The following is a 15,548-nucleotide window of genomic DNA, read 5'->3' on the forward strand; positions in this document are numbered from 1 at the left end:
TTAAATTCCACATAGGAGTGAAATCTTATGGTATTTGTCTTTCTCTATTTTGCTTAGCATAATACTCTCTAGCTCTATCCACGTTGTTGCAAATGGCAAGATTTCATTCTTATTTATGGCTGAATATATATGTTATACATAACATATATCATATATATATATATATATATATATATAATTTCTTCATCCATTCTTCAGTTGATGGACATTTGGACTAGTTAGGCTATTATAGATAATGATGCTATAACCATTGGGGTCATGTATCCCTTTGAATTGGTGTTTTTGTGTTCTTTGGGTAAATATCTAGTAGTGCAATTGCTAACTAGTAGGGTAGTTCTATTTTTAACAGTTTGAGGAACCTCCATACTGTTTTTTAGAGTGACCTCACCAGTTTGCCTTCCCACCAACAATGCAGGAGTGTGCCGTGCCCCTTTCTCCACATCCTCACCAAAACCTGTTGTTTCTAGTGTTGATTTTAGTCATTTTGATGGATGTGAGGTGATATCTCATTGTAGTTTTGATTTGTACTTCCCTGATGATGAGTGATGTTGAGCTTCTTTTCACGTGTCTGTTGGCCACCTGTATGTCTTCTTTGGAAAAGTGTGTATTCATATCTTTTGCCCATATATAAAATGGATTATTCATTTATATGGGTATTGATTGTTACAAGTTCTTTATATATTTTGGATACTAACTCTATATCATATGTGTCATTTGCAAATATCTTCTCCCACTCCATAGGGTGCCTTTTAATTTTGTTGATTGCTTTACTCTGTAGAAGCTCTTTATTTTGATGAATTTCCCAGTAGTTTATTTTTGTTTTTGTTTTCCTTGCCTCGGGAGACGTATCTATTAAGAAGTTGCTATGGCCAATGTTAAAGAGGTTACTATGTTCTCCTCTAGGATTTTGATGATTTCATCTCTCACATTTAGGTCTTTAATCCATTTTGAATTTATTCCTGTGTATGGTGTAAGAAAGTGGTCCAATTCCATTCTTTTGCATGTTATTGTCCAGTTTTCCCAATATCATTTGCTGAAGAGATTATCTTTTTCCCATTGCATATTCCTTCCTGCCTGCCAAAGATGAATTGACCTTATAGTTATGGGTTCATTTCTGGCTTTTCTATTCTGTTCTATTGACCCATGTGTCTATTTCTTTGCCAGTACCATACTGTTTTGATTACTACAGCTTTGTAATATAATTTGAAGCCCAGAAGTGTGATGCTTCCAGCTTTGTTTTTTTCTTTTTCAAGGTTGCTTTGGCTATTTGAGGTCTTTTGTGGTTCCATACAAATTTTAGGATTGTTCTAATTCTGTGAGAAATACTGTTGGTATTCAAAAACAGCTTTTAAGTCTTGGGACATCTTTAAAATTTTACATTATTTAAAACAACATACAGTAATAACATTTTCTGATTGTAAAAATAATCTTTGCTAATTGAAGACAAGTTTAAAAGCATGATGAAAATAAAGATCACCTAAATCTTATAAACAGTGGAAACCACTATTAGCAGTTTTTCATATTTCCTTGTGTTCTAAAATATATATGTACAGAAAAAACCTTCTGTTTTAAGAGAATAGGTTTATAAGAAGTTAGAAAAATAGTGCAGAGCTGTCCTATGGACACTTACGCAGTTACACTCAATGGTTACATCTTACATAATTATAGTACAATATCAAAACCTAGATAGGGGGTTGCCTGGGTGCTCACTCAGTTAAACATCAGTCTCTTGGTTTCAGCTCAGGTATTGATCTCAGGGTTGTGAGGTCAAGTCCTGCTCCACTGGGGGGCTTGAAAACAAACAATATCAAAATCCAGGGATTTGATGTTGGTAAATGTGTATGTATGGTTCTATCATTTTATCACATGTATATTTTCATGTAATCACCACCACAATAAAAATTGTATATGCATATTTAAAAATTGAGGTCATTGTGTATTATCTACTTTATAACTCTTTTCTCCATTTAACAACACACTACACTGAGAATATTTTTCATAACAATTAATATCTCTCCTATAATGACAACATTTTTGTCTGTCTGGTTTTCCATTGTATAGACACACATTTGTGTGCATTTTGGATAATTTTTTATAGTAAATAGAACTGCGTAGTTAATGGCTATGAACATTTTAAAAGTATTCGCTGCATACTACTGAATTACCTCTTGAAATATATCGGTTTAAACTCATGTGAGCCAAAATGAATGATGAGGCCATTAACCAGTGACTTGGCCAACATAGGTTTTAGCATTAAAAGAAATCAATACTTGGGGTGCCTGAGTGGCTCAGTCAGTTGAGCATCCGACTTGGATTTTGGCTCAAGTCATGATCTCAGGGTCATGGAATCGAGCCCCAAGTTGCATTCCATGCTCCAGCAGAGTCTGCTTATCCCTCTCACTCTGTTCCTCTCCTTGCTTGTGTGCATGCCCACTCTCTCGAAAAATAAATATTTTTTTTTGAAAAGAAATACTTATTTGATAGGTGAAAGTGTTATTTTATTGTATACCAATTTGGATATATGTGATCCTAGTAAAGTTGAATATTTTTCATGCTTATTAAACATTTCTATATCTTTCTTATAAATTCTTTATTCCTATAATTCAGCCATAGGGGAATTCTTGCTTTCTTTTTTTTTTAAAGATTTTATTCATTTATTCATGAGAGACACAGAGAGAGAGAACTCTATATAGAATATATATATTCTTTCATATATATGTGTGTGTGTGTGTGTGTGTGTGTGTCATTTCTGTGTGAAGGATACTATCCCATGATCCTATATGTAGTAACTTTTTGTATGCTTGTCTTAGTTTGTTACTGGGTTTTATATTTTGTTTACAATGATTTTGCTGTACAGAAGTTAAGGTTTTTTTGTGTTATCAAAGCTATCAATCTTTTTTTTAGTAGTTTCTGCTTTTGGAGAGTCCTTTTCTACCTTGAAATAATTAAGTTATATTTTCTTTTTGTTCTTAGAGGATTTCTTTTTTATATTAAACTCTTTGAACCATCTGCCATCTATTTTAGTGTATAGTATAAGCTAAGAATCTAGTTAATTTTTATTCTAAATTGTTAGCTATCTCAGCAACAGCTTTCAAAGTCCTTTCCAGTAACCTGAAATGTCTTACTTATGTATGAAAATCAGATGTATAGTACATAAATGATAGAAAGCGGATTTTAAAAATTAAGATATAGTTGCCATGTAATGCTACATAGTTTCAGGTGTACAGCATAGTGATTAAAGTAGTCTGCATGTTATGCTATGTGTAGCTACCATCAGTCATCATACAACATTATTACAGTATCATTGACTATTTCCCTATGCTGTGCCTTTTATCCCTATGACTTACTCATTCCATAACTGAAAGCCTGTATCTCCCACTCCCCTTCACCCATTTTGCCCAACCCTGTCTGTGGCAACCACCAGTTTATTCTCTGTATTTATGAGTCTGTTTCTGTCTTTTTGGTTTGCTTGTTCATTTTTTTTTTTCAGATTCCACATGTAAGTGAAATAATGTAGTTGTCCAGAATAGAAAGTGGATTTAACTCATGAATTCATTTCTTTATTTTTTAAGATTTTATTATTTGAAAGAGAGAGAGTGAGAGAGAGAATGAGCAGGAAGAGTGGCAGAGGAAGAGGGAGAAGCAGACTCCCCACTGAGCAGGAAGCCCAGGAGGTTCGATCCCAGGACTCTGGTATCATGACCTGAGCTGAAGGCAGCTTAACCGACTGAGCCACTCAGGCACCCCATATCAATTCATTTCATTTACTCACTTATTCTTCTTCCATTCACTCATTCCATAGACACTCATTTAGTACCCACTGTGTGCTTTAGTTGTAGTGATTAAAATGATGGGCAGGGTATTTGTCATTATAGGATTTTCTTTTATGATTGGATTTGGCAAAGGAAGAGGACATAACAATAAGTAAAAATCTATGAAAATTTTAGATAGAAGCTCTATGAGAAAGAGAAAATATGACTGCTTCTCATGACCTCACACTCTAGTACACACTCATACCATCATATCTTCCTTCCTGCACACAACCGCTGGTAAACTCCATTAGTTTATGGATCACCTTGCTTATAGGTCACTTCTTGGTGTCTCTAACCACCTCCCACCAAGTAAAGTGGTAAACTGTTCCTCTCCACTTCTACTTTTTCACTGCCCAACTCCTTTATTCCATTTTTCTTCTTTAGTACATGTTGCTTCTGACATGCCATATGTGCTGTGGGTTGTTATTTATCATCTGTCTCACCCTACTAGAAGTAAACTCTGCTAGGTGGGGATTTTGTTTTCTTCATGGCATATGACCAGTACTCAAAATGGTGCCTGGCATAAAGCAAGCATTTAATAAATGTGTATTGAGTAAATGGGGCTGGGAACTACTTAGTGACATTTTAGCTGAGTTTTGAATAAAAGACCTTCTCTGAAAAGATGTGGGGAAAGATTATTTCATGCAGATACATAAAAAGATTTTTATATAAAAGCTTTTCTAAGCATTTTTCAAAAATTATTTCATGTAATCCTCTAATAATCCTATGATATATGTGTAGTTGTTATTCCCCTTATGCAGATGCAGAAATGAGGCACAGAGAAAGTGAATAACTCAACCAAAGGCATACACCTTTCTAAACACAGGCAAAAAGCCAGGCAACATGCAGCTAGTCTGTACGTTTATCTACTACGCCTTGCTGCCTTTCCAGGTGTAGCCAGTGCAAAAACCCTGAGGCTGGGACAAACCTGAAGTTTTTGGATGGACAGTAAGGAAATCAGTGTGGCTGGTGTATATTTAAGGATGAGGAACACAATATGAGTTGACTTCAGAGAAGTAGGTAAAGGGGAGAGCATAGAAGGCCTTGTTCTCCTTCTGGGGAAAGAGTGATATAAAGATTGTTTTTATTGCTGGAGACTTTTAACAGTGCAATGATGTGACCTGATTACACTTTAAGCAATTTGCTCTAGATCCTGAATGGTGAAGAGAGTTCATGAAAAAAAAAAAAAATTCCTCACGAACAGTTTGTTAATTCTGTTTCCTCTGGATATAAATATTTTAAAGTTATAGTAGTTTATAAATTACCTCCATGAATGTTTGAGTCTTTGTTATATTGGCAAATAGAATATCTTTATATTTTTATTATGTTTTGTTATTTTCAGCACAGTGAGATTTAATTCATGAAAATGAAGATGATGTAACATTAGAACTTTTGAGAAGATGAACAGAAAGGCATAGCAGGCACAAATGTCAAACTGCAACTAATTCATAATATCCTGGCTCATTTCCTAAAATTCAATCATTTTTTAAAAAAACAGCTTTGTTGAGGCACAATTTACATACCATAAATGTCACCCAGTTTAAGTGAATAATTCAATAATTTTCAGTGTATTTACAGGATTGTGCAGACATCACCACATTATCATTTTAGAACATTCTCATCACCCCAATAAGAAACTTTGTGCCCGTTATCAGTCACAGCCCTAGGCATTCATGAATCTACTTTCTGTCTCTAAACTTCCCTTTTCTGAACATTTCTTATGAATGAAATCATACAGTATGTGATCTCTCATGTCTGGCTTCCTTCACTTAGCATAATGCTTTTGAGGTTCATCCATGTTTTAGTATGTATCAATACCTCATTGCTTTTTGTTGGTGAATAATTCTCCATTATATGGATATACTACATCTTATTATTCATCCGCTGATGGATGGGTTATTTCCACTCTTGACTATTAAAAGTAAAAGCTGCTTTAGATATTCCTTTACAAATCTTTGTGTAGAGATGTGTTTTCATTTCTCGTGGGTAAAGATTTCTTTTGGAAGGAGTGGAAATACTGGGTTTTTGGTAAATCTTTGTTTAACATTAATTTTCAAAGTGTTTAAATAAAACCAGGATAACCTGCATCATGGTTTTTATTTTAATAAATTGCCATCACCAAATAATTTAGGTTGTTTTGCTATTAAACACCAATTTGTGAAACTAGCTTTTGGTATATACTTAAAATTTTAAGTTATTTAATAAGGAATGTCTGCATTTCAATAATATTTCAAATATTGAGAAATAATTTCTCTATGCTCAGATTTTTTTCTTGGTGCTCAATTTGAGAATTGATTAAAAAGATCTTTCAAATGAAGATGCTAAGTTATTTCAGAACATATAACATATGGAGTTATTTCTGTTTTTAAAACAATCTTCTGTGGAACAAGAGGTTTGCAAATCACAGGGTGAATATCTTTCTTCTTTGTTATTTTAGCTGCTGACATTTTAAATTCAATTTAGCAGTGGCCTTATATTTTTAAAGTTAATGAAGTGGGTTTCAGGTTCAGTTAACAGTAATTTAAGATGACAATTAAATCATTAGTGAAGCTAATTATTAAATGGAAAACTCACTGTAATACTCAAGCTCATAAAGAAATAAAATCTTATGTCCAAGTGCTATGCAGACTGTGAGCTGGTTGATGGGTAGTAATTTTAATGGAGCAGCACGGTAGCAAGGTTGACAGATGACAGTCCTGCACATGGAATTATTTCCAGCAAGCTGAACTTTAATATTTAGGTTCATGTTTAGTCACGATTTTATTTAGCTAAGTGACATAGGATATAAAACACTGTTTCATGGCATCTAAGGAAGTGTTTCTAAATAATGTAAATATATCTACTAGGTTTGCCCTGTTTATCTCAAACTCATATGACAAGCATAGTAATTGCTATGTTTATCATAATAAAAATAAAATCAAAATGATGCTGCTAGAAATGCTTTTATACTTTTATTTTGGTAAGCAAGGACATGCATTTGTATTGGGTATATACCTGGGGCAAAATTGTTGGATAATGAGGAATGCTATGTTTGATTTTGGTAGATAGGGCCATTCCATTTCTGTAAGTGGTTAAACCTCTTAATACTGTTAGAAAGTATCTGTTGCTCTGTCTTAATTTAATAGGTAGAACTGATGACAACCCACGTTCATTGACAGCAAAATGAATGACTAAGTGGTGGGATGTACAAAGTGGAGTACTATACAGCAAGGAAAACAGACTATAAAGTTCAGGTACGATCTGCTTGAATCTCAAGGGCATAATGATAAATGAATAAAGCAAGACACAGGTGAAATGTACTGTACAATCTCTATTTTTACAAAGTTATAGACAAAATTAAGCTGTGATGTTAGAAGTGAGGATAGTGGTTAATTTGGAGAGTAAAGAGGCTAGTGATAGAAAAGGGGCAGAAGGGAATTTTCTGGGTGGTGTTATATTTTGCTTCTTGACCTGGATGTATTCATTTCATGAGCTGTACACTTATGATCTACACATCTTCGTATATAAATATTAAAATTCAGTAGAAAGTAAAAGACAAGTAGGTATTAAACTTAGAAAAACATTCATTTTAAGTCCTTTTGATTTTAATTGTAGCATTGATTTGAACTTAAACAGAATCATTAAAGCAAAATTTATTTAAAAAACTCTCACACTAAGAAATTTTTTGATATATGCTATCCCATAAAGTACTTTTTGTCCATTATTTTTGTGATTTTTTAAAAAAGATTGTCTTTGTAGTTTTGTTCCTTTTTAATGCCTTTAAAATTCTGCCAGTTTTACAATACATTTTTTAAAAAGTTCTTAAAGTTAACATATAGTGTTTTTAAAGTTAACATACAGTGTAATATTAGTTTCAGGTGTACAATATAGTGATTCAACACTTCCATACATTACTCGATACTCATCACAAGGGCACTCCTGAATCCCTATCATCTACTTTCCCCATCCCCACCCTCTTCCCCTCTGGTGGCTAGAGGGACAGTACATTTTAATTATGGACAATCATGTTACTCTTGTGATTCTTTTGTTAAAACAATTTTAATTGTTTCACCATATAATTATTTTGTAAATTCCTCCCAAATAAGTAAGATTTTAATTTTGATTACTTTTATTTTAAATGAGTTTGGGAGGAATTGACAGTTTAAAAGATCTTTTTAATCCAGGTTTATCTATAATGTCTCTCCATTTATTTAAGTCTTCTCTTGTGCCATTTAGTAACTTTTTCTTTTTAAAACTAAATTATGATCACATGGTTAAAATATGAATACATTCCTGTTAAACAATGAAAACTAATAAATTGTAATTTTGTATTCAGATATATCACTTTTCCCTCCATAGGGCTATTCAAAGTTATCAATTGACGTGTACCCCTTCAAACTTTTGTATGCATCTACATATGTGTAAATGTACCCAGAAACATAAGTATGGTATCATGCTGTAGTATTTTTTGGTTTATATGAACTGTAACATGTAATCTACATTTGTGTGTATGTGTTCTGCTTTTCATTTTTCTCTCCTAATAATATGGCTGACTTAGAACCTTTTGCATACTAGAATATTAGAATTCCCTTATTCTTTTAAATTGTTGATTTGTGTTGTTGACCAGTAGAATGGATGTACTATGGATTATTTATACATTCTCTCTCTCTTTATTTAGGTTTATCTATTTATTTGTCAGAGAACATGAGTGGGGGAGGGGCAAAGGGAGAGGGAGAAAATCCTCATGCTGGCTCCCTGCTGAGGGTGGAGCCTGTCACAGGGCTCAATCTTGAGGCCCCCAGATCATGACCTGAGCTGAAATCAAGAGCCTGTTGCTCAATTGACTGAACCACCCCGGGACCCCTATTTTTATATTCTCTTAGTGGTTATGTAGATTGTTTCAATTTTTTATGATTATAAGCAATGCTAAGCCACAGCCTATCCATATATCCTTGTACACACTTAGAAGTTTTTCTCTAAAGTAGATTTTGAGAGGTGGAATTGGTCAAAGGGTATGCATATATAAAAGTTTGATTAAAACTGTCTAGTTCTTCTCTACAAATATTTTTTTCCAATTGGCATGCTCGCCAAGAATGCATAAAAAATTCATTTCTATGCTCTCATCAACACTTTGTATATTAAACACCACAGGAGATGGTAAAATGAATAATTATTGCTCTTGTGAAATTTATATCCAATGTGATCAAGTATAAAAATAGTCATAACAAGGCAACAAAAATAATGCATTAAAAGTAGTTGAACTTGTGGAAACCATAGCTAAAATGCTTGATGATGAGAAAAAGGATGTTATCTTTAAGATGCCCTTAGTGAATTCTTCCCGGCCAAAAGGGTAGGCTCAGAAACTCAATTTGTTGGCCCACTGAGTGAACTCATTTTTCAGGAATAGATTCACAATAAACAAACTTCAGAGTCTGAAGTAATAAACCAATTTATTAATGTACAGGAAGATAAGGAGTGCCAAAGGTTTCAGACAGGCTCTCCAACTGTCACCTTCTGTCCATGGATACTCCACACAGAGAGCCAAATTATCATTCAAATGTCAGCTAACCCAGTTTTTAGAAAATATATGCACAAGGCAGTCCATTTAGCATGTGCTATGTGAAGCCCTTCAACTTGGAAAACCAATTTATAATCTTGATCATTGAGCATTTAATGAGAAAGAGGAGAGAGAGTGGAGGTGGTAATGGGAATCACCATTTCCACAATGTGGGATATACCTGCCTCTGGTCAGAGAAATGTTTCCTAGGCAGAGACATCCTCTCTTTTGGACACTGCTGGGAGGGGCCCAGCCGATATTTACCTCTGCTGTTCTCTCTTCTCTGAGCTCACAAGGATGGACCTATCTGATGGGTACATTATATTTCATTACAATCAAGCATTATTCTCTAGGAGCAATCCATGTTTTTTAATCCTAATAATAAAATCAATAATTATAGTAGTAGTGTTTATTTAGGGCTTATGATATGCTAGGCACAGTTCCAAGTGCTTTAAATACATTGACTCATTTAATCCTCTTTAAAGTGTCTTTCTCTATCTCCATCTTTGTCCATCATGTATTTGTTTGACAGCTCATCATCTCTTTGAGGGAGCATTTATTTTAGTTATGCATTCTTGGAGTGGCCCTCAATAAGGGCACAATATATGGAAACACAAAATACATCGAGAATTCTAAGTAGAAGTGATTCTTTTTGATTAGGTCAATAAGGGAAACTTCTCATGAAGGAGAGGAAGGGGCTTTAAAAAGTGAGTAGAATTTTTATGGATGGAAATAGAAAATTCCCCACTCTAAAAAAATGAACAACAGTTTTTCTGCTTAAAAGGTTACATTTCACTTAACTGAAAAGTTTGCTTACATGAAATACTTAATTCCTCAATAATACCTGACACATAAAATCTATTTTATAAAAAGTTACTGGGCAGGCCCAGTGGCTCAGCGGTTTAGCACCGCCTTCAGCTCAGGGCCTGATCCTGGAGACCCAGGGTCGAGTCCCAAGTCAGACTCTCTGTATGGAGCCTGTCTCTCCCTCTGCTTGTGTCTCTGTTTCTCTCTCTCTTTCTCTCTCCTGTGTCTCTACCTCTCTCTCTTTCTCATGAATAAATAAATAAAATCTTTAAAAAAAAGTTTGCTATTGAGGGTAGGGCTGGGGAGACAATATGGATATTTTCCTGTAAAATTCTTATCATCTGATTAAATTAAATGGAAATTAAAATAAAAGACTGTTATTGGCCTTTTCTTTCTAATTGTGTTTCTCACACACTTGGACAATTTATATCTTAATGAAAATGAGGCTCAAGAGATGCTTTTAAAATCCAGGAGGGGAAATTAGAATGCATTCCCCTTGATTGCAGCATTTGCTATTTTAAAGGGAAAAAACATCAGTGGTCACTTATAAATTGTGATTCTGACCTACATTGCAGAGCTAGCAAATTTCCCTGCGAAACTGATCAATAACACGCTGTTGAAAGAGGACCTTGCTAACAGCCTTTCCTTAGAAAAAGCTAAGGTTGACAGTCCAGGAAACAATTTGTTCAATTTCATCTACTCTCTTGGAATTCCCAGCAGGTAAAATTGCTCCCTGTTTCATAGTCACAGAAGCATTTCCCTTAAAGTAATAATGTTGGTGTTGATTGCATTTTTTATTTTATTTTTAAAAAAGATTTTATTTATTTGTTCATGAGGGACGCAGAGAGGCAGAGACATAGGCAGAGGGAGAAGTAGGCTCCCCACTGAGCAGGTACCTTGATGCAGGACTCTATCTCAGGACCCAGGGATCACGACCTGAGCCCAAGACAGACGCTGAACCACTGAGTCACCCAGGTGCCCTTTGATTGTATTTTTAATATGAAACTTATAAGTAGGTGCTTCTGGGTAATCATGGTAGCCAGCTAGCTGTATCTGACACCCTTTCTCCCAGCTTCTGGTACAGTGCCCTGGAAAGATGCATAGAGAATACTGAACTGCAGCAGAGGAGGAAACAAAAGGAAAGGCAGTGAATCAAACTTCACATGAAATTTCTGCTATCATCAGTGGAGCAGAATTGAGATTCTTGTTTTTGGATTATGCACCACCCATCCAATTTTTAAAAAGATTTTATTTATTTATTCATAAGAGACACAGAAAGAGAGGCAGTGACACATCCATCCACTTTTTATATCAGAATAGAATAAAGAAGCTCAAGGTTGATAGGAAGAGATATTATTGAGCTAACCTCTTTGTAAAGGCAGACATCCCCTCAATCAGGATTTCCCAACTTTGGCCCTATTGACATTTGGGACCAGACAATTCTCTGTTGTGGGGGACTGTTCTGTATAATGTGAATGGCTCAGCAGCATTCTGGTCTCTACCCACTGGATGCTAATAGCGCGTCCTGACCCCTGGTTGTGATAATCAAAAATGTCTCCAAACATTGTCAAGTTCCTTCAGGGAGGAAATAGTTCAGGTTGAGAATCATGATATAGATGACTAGCTTAGCTAGAGCCTCCAGCTTCTCTGTCCTACCTCTCTTTTGTCTCTTTTCTTTTTTTTTTTTTATGACAGGAAGTCAATGGGGAGCACATTGCAGTGCCCTGACAGCTGAGGCAACTTGTCCCTAAAAAGATTTTAAGAAACTCATTTGGATCAAGATTCATCCATGGTGATAGAAGTTAAAGTAACGGTTATCTTTGAAGGAGAAGATGGGAGGGATGCAAAAGAGGCTTCTCCAGTGGTAGAAGCATTCCATATCTTGATCTAGGTGGTGGTTATCCATCTGATAAAATTCAATGAGCCCAACTTTTAGGCTGAGTACAATTACTATATTTAAGTTATACCTCCATTAACAATAAAAATAGAGAAAAAGAAAAGAAAAAGAAACTCCAACACAAGGCATATCAAAAGGAAAAGGACAAGGACTATTTCTTTGAAGATTGATAGTGAGAGTGAGCCTTTGAAAATGAAAAGATGTGAACATTTTAGAATGTATGTGCTTGCATCAAAGAGCTCTGCTTTGGGAGCCAGTAGATTATCACGTAGTCCATGCTGGTGGCTCTCTATCATTCCTATGAAGTAAAGAGGAAATTAGAATTAAAAGCTGGGGCTATAATTCAACCTTTTGTCATAATCTTGGAGTGATTTCAGCAAACTACAAAGATAATGGATTAGTTTTAAAAATGCAATGGATTAGTCCACCTGAGCCATGCCAACAGAAATGGAGTGCATATGCCCAGAAAGTTAAGAAGGAGAAGCTCCATATGAGCCACTCATCTGTCTCCTTGAATGCAAGCACTGTACTAATCAGTATCCCATACAGGTCTTCTACTGCATGGGTAATGTTCTCTAAGGCACAGTCCTCTGTTGCCCCTCTCCCAGTAACACCAATGCTTTTACATCTAAATCTAGAAAGCAGTGTCCTGGGGCTAGAGTGCAAGGGGCCGGCCATGGCTTATTTGTTTGGGGAATAGAGTTCCTGCAAGTAGAGCATTATGTCCAGAGCAAGAACAGTGAACAGGAAGTATACTTGGAATAAAGCTTGACATGAATGTAGAGCAGTTAGAATTCTAGAATGGTCAGTGCAATAGTGGCAGATCTGGCACCTCACATTACATATCATCTACGTAAAAATGGTGTGCCCACTACGTTTCATGACAATTTTTCTAGCCTTCCTTCCTGCCCAGGTCTCTACCTCTAACAGAGATTTGGAAGCTGCTGCTGTTGTTCAAAGCACCAGCGAGTGGGGAGGCATCAGGCATCTGCCAGTTCACAAATCTCAGCAGGTTCATATTTGAAACATGATCATTCTGTCCAGAGTGGCTGGTATGTCTGAAACCCTTTAGTGTGCTGCGTGTGGTTAATCTGTTAGATCTTCAGGATGTCTACAATGGTCAGTTTGTCCAGGTTAATGAGAGGTCTGTGCTCTTTCTCTTTTTCTTTCTTTCTTTCTTTCTTTCTTTCTTTCTTTCTTTCTTTCTTTCTTTCTTTCTTTCTTTCTTTTCTTTCTTTCTTTCTTTCTTTTTCTTCTTCTTTTCTTCTTCTTCTTCTTCTTCTTCTTCTTCTTCTTCTTCTTCTTCTTCTTCTTCTTCTTCTTCTTCTTCTTTCTTCTTCTTCTTCTTCTTCTTCTTCTTCTTCTTCTTCTTCTTCTCCTCCTCCTCCTCCTCCTCCTTCCTCCTTCTCCTTCCTTCCTTCCTTCCTTCCTTCCTTCCTTCCTTCCTTCCTTCCTTCCTTCCTTCCTTCCTTCCTTCTTCCTTCCTTCCTTCCTTCCTTCCTTCCTTCCTTCCTTCCTTCCTTCCTTCCTTCCTTCCTTCCTTCTTCTTTTCTCTGGTATCTCTTCTAGGTCTAGATGAACTCTAGTATGTTTAGGAGGCAAAGAGGACTGAGAACATATGTGGCTGGGCTTTGGATATGTGCATGGAGCTCCCGCATGCCACTTTAGGACATGGGTTCCCACTGGCCCAAGATTGTTCCACTGGCATGTCTTAAATAGCTTCCTCCTCTTCTAAAGAAGGGGAAATCACCCTTGCCTTGCCTTGTCCTACTTCCTAGCTGCTCCCTGCCAGGGATATTCTGCAGAGGTGAGACAGTCTGGTTGTATCTTGCCCAAACCCCAGCCTGGGACCCAGGAGACCCGGGCAATAGAGACTTCTTCCCTTTGCCCTTTCCCAGTGTCTCACTCTCACCTAACACTGTCATAGATTAATGGATTCCCCATCAGTGGCCTCAACATACTTCTATTCTACCTCCCAGCTTTGTGTAGTAAGAGCCATTATTCATGGATTCACTTATTTATTAGTTCATGCATTTATTTAGTAAGCATTTATTATTTCTTATTTGACATCTATTGTGTTCCAGGCATTACTTTATGGGTGAGGGCTATAGCAATATATGAGACAGACAAGATCCTTATTTTCTAGAGTTTATTTCTTAGTAGAGAAAACAGACTAAGTGAATAAACAATCTAACAAACATATATTAGAAGGTGGTAAGTGTTATGATGTAAATAAGACCAGGACATGTGGTACTGACTGGGGTAGGGTGGGGAGTACTTAGAAGATGTAGTAGTTTGTCTACACAAATGAGACTGTCAAAGGCTTAGGAACATCTTAAAATAGCCCCAAGTTTATTAACTGTGGTCCATACCTGATAGCCTATTGGTATCCATTTTCTCCTGTTCTTTCCAAAACAAACCACTTTCCAAGTGTTCATTTGTCTCGGGGAAAGCTGAGTGAACTAGCTTCAGTGGTTGGTCCTGATTAATAGCACCCAGTCACAGTAACATCATTCCCTTGCCAGTAATTGGTCTAAGAATCTGAGCCTAAGCCAATCAGGATATAGTATTTTCCTGTCACTAGAGATCTGTTCAGGAATGGGCACCTGATCCATTTTGAGGCAGTGAGAAGTGCAGGGGAGTTTTCTGGAAATGTCTGGGATGTTTTCTGCTCTTAATGGGAAAAGATGGTCTGTCTCTTTTACTAGATGTGAATGAGGAAGTAAGCAGACAGTTATTCTTGGCAGGTGGCCTACAGCCATGAAGGAAATACTCCTGAGAGGAAATCTGACCCTCAGCATAGCTGAGTGTAGAGAAGGAAATTATCTGGTTCTTGAGGACATTAGTGAACCTCTAAGCCAGCCCATTTTGAAAGCCTGATCTTCAGCACTCATCATTTCTGTAGAGGTCACAGCTTCTGTTTATGCACAGGGCAAGCCAGAGAGCCCCTAGGAGCAGCCCTCAACCAGTGGATGAGAGATGATGGATGACTTCCCCAGCTTTGTCTCTTGCTTGAGACAACTCTGAGCATCCTATGTGACAGAGAAGCCCTCTCCAAGTAGGGAACATTTACACTGAGCTGTGAATGACAACAAGAAGCCATCAGTGAGAAGAGTACTCACAGCTGAGGCACTAGGCTGGCAAAGACTAGTGTAGGATTTGTTTTGGCATATTCTAGAATCAGAAAAAGGAGAGCAAGTATGACTGGGCCCTGGTTAAAAGACAGCTGGGGTTCTAGAATCAGGCAGTTTGGTTAAGTCCTCCTCCTTGTCTTGCTTGCAGTTTAGTCTCAAGCAAGTTCCTTAACCCTTTTGAATTTTAGTTTCCTCATCTTCAAATGGACTTAATAATTGTACCCACATGACAGCATTGTAATGAGAATCAAATGAGCTCATGAATGTGAAATGTTTATTATAGTCCCTGGCCCAGAGTAGTTATTCTCTCATCTAGACTAGGTTTGCTTGCCTAATGTTCAATTTGCCATGGGTTTTACATC

The sequence above is a fragment of the Canis lupus genome, assembly GCF_048164855.1.
Source record: "Canis lupus baileyi chromosome 16 unlocalized genomic scaffold, mCanLup2.hap1 SUPER_16_unloc_3, whole genome shotgun sequence".
NCBI lineage: Eukaryota > Metazoa > Chordata > Mammalia > Carnivora > Canidae > Canis > Canis lupus.